The following is a 6,836-nucleotide window of genomic DNA, read 5'->3' as shown; positions in this document are numbered from 1 at the left end:
TCTTTCTTTTTTTTTCTTTCTTTCTTTCTTTCTTCTTTCTTTCCTTCATTCTTTCTCTCTCCCTTTCTTTCTTTCTTTTTTCTCTTTCTTTCTTTCTTTCTTTCTTTTTTTTTTTTTTTTTTTTCTTTCTTTTTTCTTTCCTTCTTTCTTTCTCTCTCTCTTTCTTTCTTTCTTTTTTGTCTTCCTTTTGGTCCACCCTGTCATTTTTCTAAAATGGAGAAAAGGGGGGGGAAGCAGAGAAGCACACGAACCTTCCCCGCAGTGATGTGAGTGACTGCTATGTTTCCATGGCTCGCTTTCCACTGTTCTCCGTGACCCCTGCAGACTCCCCTTGTGAGTGAGTGTCCCGGAATGTCTCTTTATTAGGTGTCTGGAGAAGTAAAGCTGAACTGATGCCAGCGCCCCCACACTGAGGACTTTATTAGTTTTTTAATTTTCTGTCTGGGTGCTCCTGCTGCATCAAACTTTCCACAGCTGTTAGGAGCTATTAAGTAAGTAGCTTCATCGGCCCTTTCCCCACCCCACCCTCTCCTTAATAACAAGAGAAATTTCTGGACATGCTACGTGGAGCCTTTAAAATAAAGATGCTTTGTGTCTCTGGGGAGAAATTGTTGGGGGTCTGAGTGGGGAGAGGATGTCCTGCCATCAGGAAAGCACCTTGCCTTGTGGGTGCCTTGGCTTGGAGCAGGGGGGCCATGCTGACCACACGGGGGACCGTGCACAAGTGGGGAGCTACTCCCTCAGCCATTCTGCCCAGCAAGTAGGGGACCGGTGGTAGCTCTGACTGTTTTCAGAGCGGACTTGGAATCCGGCCCAGAGCTTGATGCCCGGTTCAAAGCATTCCCTCCTCAGTGGACATTCTTAGACCTGCAGCGAAGAATAAAATAGAATGACTTGCAAACGTTCCCCGGGGTAGGCACACAGCTGTGGTTCTGCTCAACAGGCCTGGCTCTTATTGCTCACGTCTCCCCTTAGAAAGAACTCCTGATCCCCACCCGCCCCCAGAGCCCCCTCCCTGCCTGTTCCTCCCTTGATGCCCTGAGCCCATCATCCGCAGGACTCCTTGTGTGTAAATCCAAAGATGGGTGCACGCGCAGACACACACACACACACACACACACACACTCACTCAGACACTCACAGGGCCATGTACTATTCGACCGGGCAGCCGGGCCCTTGCCCATAGCACCCGAGGATCTGGAAGGTTATGGCCACTGGGTGGGCAGAGGAGGACAGACTAGGCGCTTGAGAGCCCAGAGCTTTCTGAGCATCCCTCCCGGCTCCAGCCTGCCCGGCAATTTGCTTTCCAGCGGCTGCCTTTAAGCCTCTCTTTGAGAAGACCTTATTTGCAGGGTGAATGTGAAAGCCCCGAGAGAAGAAAACCCTTTGGTGATGCCCGCCTCGGGAACAATTTTGCCTCTGAGAGCAAGTTGGTATTTGGGGTTAATCCCTCTGTGGAAACACTGGGTTGAAAGCCCAGAGGAGGTCAGGGGTCTGATTAGGGCTTCTGTTGACATATAAACTTCCTGGTCCTAGGAGACAGTCACAGGGGTGGGGGCAGGGAGCAGGGAAGAAAAGAAAAGAAGAATTTTTTTAATTAAATGGCCTTCTCTCTTAAAAATAAAATCAACAAAATAAGGTAGAGCTTGTGGAATCAAGGTTTGATAGGAATGTCTAGGTACAAATATTTTATTTTTTCAGTCAAGATTTACATAATAGGACTGAAGCATCTTTCGAAGTAAAATTTGAAATGAAATGCTGATATATATACACTCATATATGTATACATGTAATATGTATGTATGTGTGAATAGGCATATTAAAAAAAAAAAAAACAGGAAGAAATAAGTTTAGTTATCTCCCGAGAACCACAGGAATGGTTTTGTTGTATTTTTTAGAGTGGGCTCTGATTTGTGTTTAGTTTGGTTTGGTTTGGTTTGGCCAGAGAAAATCATCATGAAGACTCTACAACAGGCAGATAAGCTGAAAATGATGGTATTTAAGCCAACTAAAAACTGCTATAAACACATACATACAAGAGAAGCCTAGATGACAGTATTAAAGACAAATAATACTTTCAAAAGAATTAAGAGAATAAAAAGACTTCTTCCATATGCTCAAAAAAAGGCAAAGTAAAACTGTGCAGTTGAGGTAGGGGGTGAGTGGGGGAAGGGGTGGGGATGCCAACATGGTTATCCAAAAAAGAGCAGTTAATTTTTAAGATCTATAATTGGAACCATTTTTTAAATTAAATTAAATTTTTTAAAAAATTCAAGTATTATTAACATACAGTGTTATATTAGTTTCTGGTAACGAGCGATTTTTAAAAGGATTAAATTTAAAGACAAAATAGTTACCTTTTTTTTTTTTTTTGAGAGAAAGCCAGGGTGTCAAGAGTCTGTCCCAGACATCTTTAAGAACATTAAACAAAATATCCATGAAGAAACTGTGGAAACCCTATTGTTTGGGACATTTGCAACCAGATAAAACTCAGGTATGTAGGATTTAAATCCCAAACCATCCCGTAATAGAAGAGAGATCCCCAACCCTAATGTCTAGTCTCCTTTTGTATCTCTAGCCGGTGAAATTTTTTTGAGGCTTTTGCAAATATTAAAGATGCTTCTCACTGTTTACTTTGTTAAAGAAAAAGGAAAGCATTTCTTTAAGAAATGGTCACCTTTCCACTCTGAGTCTCTAGCTAAGGAATCTTGGAAAGCCAAGCATCTAACATTTTGAAAATGAATTTGTCAACAAAAGTAACCAAAAGAAAGAAAAAAGTGAACAAAATTTGAAATCAAATCCTATAGACCATTCATTGCCCCTTCGAAAGAATCGAGAAAATTTCTAATTCTTGGGGCGCCTGGGTGGCTCAGTTGGTTAAGCGACTGCCTTCGGCTCAGGTCATGATCCTGGAGTCCCGGGATCGAGTCCCGCATCAGGCTCCCTGCTCGGCAGGGGGTCTGCTTCTCCCTCTGCCCTCTTCCCTCTCATGCTCTCTCTCATTCTCTCTCAAATAAATAAATAAAATCTTTAAAAAGAAAAAAAAATTTCTAATTCTTTCATTTTTCTCAAGAAATCCTATAATCTCCCTAATTCATCAGCTACTTGGTTCAGGCTTTGCCTACTTGGCCTTTTTCCTTTTATGTCTCTCATCCCCTCAATGAGAATGGTTTCTTGATATTTTCTAACACAAATTCCATCAAAGCATCTGACAGCAGGAAGATGGCTGTTTCAGTAGCAGGAATAAAAAGGAGACTAGAAGGAAAAGGAATGACACACAGAAGTTAGCAACACACCTGCAGATGTAGAGTTCAGAAGTTCACAGGCTAAGGAGGTCCAGCAAGGGCACTGCTGAAGGCACGCACTGTGGAGGGCACCCTGACACAGAGGTCTGCAGCTCTCAGGAGCACTGATTTCGGTCAGCCCCCTTGCAGGACCACTTCGAGAAGGCGAGGCTGAATACGGTGGCTAGATAAAAGGGAAAGAATTCGGGACCCACAGGCGAGTATCAGAGGTTGTCAGAAAGCTAGTGGTGAGTCAGAGGGTGACATGAGACTATGTTATACGGGCAGAAGCAAGCCTGACAGTGCGCTCCCCTTTGGGCTCCAAAATGCCAAGTGGCTGGGCTCTGGGGTCTGCAGTGGGCTATGTAGTCAAGATGACTACATAATTTATTCCCCCATCGGGACACTTCTGAGAGTCAAAGTCCGGGAGTCTATTAGAATTATACTGGGATAACCCATACAAGCTGGGACCACCCCAGGCAAACTGGGATGATGCTGTCCCTAATTACGAATCTCCCCAAAGTCTACGAGATAAAGTTTAGCTGCCCTCAGAATTGACTGCAGACAAGGCTACCCCCACCCCCACCCCGGTTGAGCTCCTTTTCCCCAGGGGAGAGGCCTCTCCAATGGCAAGGAGTGGACTATGAGGAAGTGCCTTGGGCAAATAAGTGTGGGAAATGGACCATTCCTACTCCCACTCTCTCTGGGAGACTCACAATATACATATTAGCAAATTAGAGAGTTTGAGAAGGCCTGCAGTAAATTAAGCTACTTAGTATTGTTCAACCAGGGGTCTTCCCAAAGGTTTTTGACCACTATGAGATCGTTTGTCTGCAGAACTACCTAGAACATTCGGGCAAACTGAGCCTTTGGAAGCCAAGTGTACAGGGCAAGGCTGGGATTCCAGGCCCTCCCTGGGAGATGGAAGCTGGCAGAGTATGCAGGAGCTTCCAGAGCTCCTGAGGATGACACTAGCAGATGTTCAGCTGGGTCAGGTAATACAAGAACCTACCCAGGGACAGCCAAAAGGCCTGTAGAAACATGTCTGAAGCCAACCCACGCTGTGAGCACGAAGCCTTTGAGTTCACAGAAACGTAGGCAGGTCTCCCTAGCCCACATGAATCCATTTCCTCCGACAAGGAAGACAACAAGGACTGCACTTGATATTAAGGCAATGGTAAGCCTGACCCAAACTCGGCTGAGACACAGAGAACCCCTGTCTCCCTATAAGCGTTTCTTCCACGGGGACCAGAGGCTAGACTCACCCATCCTGCCATGTCTCTGGCATGCACGTCCTGTGCGGAGTGCCCCAGAGAGTGTGGGTGAGGCGGCCTCAGTCAGAGCCACTCCAAACGAGCAGATGGGTTCTGGTGAGGGAGGTGAGGGGTGATGGTAGAGGCTAGGAGTCAAGCCAGAGATGGGCTGGACACCAGCTCAGGCACTTGTCACTGGGCATGGTGGAGCAACGCTGACACACAGCCCATGAGGCAGAGGCTACTGGTTTCAGGGACACTCCAACCGTTCTCACCTGGATTATCACGAAGTCCTCCGACAGCATCTCTCTTGGCAGGTCCCTCGCTCTTCCTGCTTGTCCTTCGTTTGGCAGCCAGAAACATACAGACTCAATGTTCAGAGCATCAAACAGTGAGTTGGTGAGCAGGAGAGCCCTACAGAAAGATCATGGTGGGGACGGGGGGAGCAAAGGTCAATGATTCTCCTCAATGTCCAAACATCACATGGTGCCTGTCATGAGAACTCTCTAAGAAGACACCCCAATCTCTCCTCCCTTCCAGTCACTTCTATCCCCTCCACTCCATCTACTTACACGCAGCTGCTCTTCGATCCCCAAACATACCACTCTTCTCACAATCCCTTGCTTTTCCTATTGCTGTTCCTTGCCCATAATAGCCCTGTCTTCCTAGCTAAGTTTGACTCATGTACTTTAAGACCCACCTGAGATTTCACGTTTTTAGCTGAACAGCCTTCCCCACTGCCCCTGTATCAATGCTACCCGAGCAGATTTCGAGCCTTCCTCCTCAGGGCACTCGCATCTCCTTGTTTGGCTCTTAGCAAACCAGAGGTAGTCTCCTTGGCTAGACTCTGAGTGCCTGCCGGCAGGAAATTATCACACCAGTTCCCTTGTCCTTGGTGCCTACCCCAAAACCCATTGCAGAGTCCATGCCCGGTTACTGTGGGGTCCTGGAGAAACAAACACAACTCTGTGGAGTCACGTTCAAGATTCAGAGTTTTCCTCAGGCTTTAGCATTTTAAATTTGGAAATGAAAGGCACCAGAAAAGTCTTTAGGTTAGAGTCTGCAGGAAATGATCAAAATGATGAAAATGTGAAAATGGTTCAGGACTCTACAACCATGGTCGAGCAAAAGGATGTTTGCTAGAGTTTATTATCCTGTGAGTTCATTTCTCAAGACGAATGGCAGCCTGAATGGCTAACACCATTTCAAAAGGAACAGAAGCCCACCCGCCTCAACCCCACCCAATATTCGTGATCTCCATGAGTCCTTACAGGAAGCAGGTGTGAACATTGGGGTGAGCAGGTACTTTCAGCTCAAAGAGTAAGGATTTCTTTTTTTTAACTTTTTTTTTTTTAAAGATTTTATTTATTTATTTGACAGAGAGAGAGAGACAGCGACAGAGGGAACACAAACAGGGGGAGTGGGAGAGGGAGAAGCAGGCTTCCCGCGGAGCAGGGAGCCCAATGCGGGGCTCCATCCCTGTAATCATGGGATCATGACCCGAGCCGAAGGCAGACGCCTAACGACTGAGCCACCCAGGCACCCAGGAGTAAGGATTTCTAAGATGGAAGAAACATGGGGTGTGGGGAGAGGCAAGGACTGAAGTGACAAAGAAGAGAATCAAGGAGAATGACAGGATCTAGGAGGTGAGAAGAGGACCAGAAGACTTGACAATAAAAATACGGAGCTGCAAGGAACCCCAAAGTCCTCTCAGAGAAAAAGGATCCGGTCCAAGAAGTACATATGGCACAAAGATCTAGAACACAGAAGTAGGAGGCAGGATGGACTCATCCTCAAGATGTAAAGCTGAGTAAGCAAGCCTGTATTTTTTGCAGTTCTCTTGTTAATTTCCAGCCATAAGAAATATGGCCCAAGACTTCATAAAAATATCCCTAAAACAGTCCACATGCTTCTCAAGGCAGAGGGTAATTGTTACGAACAAATCCACACAAATTCTTGTGCCAAGAGCAACAAATTGAGAATAAAGAAGGAACAAGAAACATGAAAAAGGGGGCTAGTCAGAAACCAGAATGACAAATGTGGGCCATCCTCCCCTCCCAGCAAAACCAGAGGAAAGTGAACCTTTACAGCACCTCAAAGGCTTATTGCTATTAAGAAAGATCCAGCATAGCAGTCCTAAAGGATATTTTCATCATGGAGAAAGCTCCAGGAGCACTGCTGAGGGGGCATCATGTAGATCCGGGTCGTAACTCTGCACAATCAGTCCTTGGGATCACAGCCTCGAAGACCTGGAGGGAGATGACTAAAGTCAACCCCCATCCTATCTCTGCATCACCCC

Source organism: Neomonachus schauinslandi, chromosome 1 (genome assembly GCF_002201575.2).
Source record: "Neomonachus schauinslandi chromosome 1, ASM220157v2, whole genome shotgun sequence".
In the NCBI taxonomy this organism is placed as follows: Eukaryota; Metazoa; Chordata; class Mammalia; order Carnivora; family Phocidae; genus Neomonachus; species Neomonachus schauinslandi.
Note: the sequence above shows the minus strand (reverse complement) of the source record.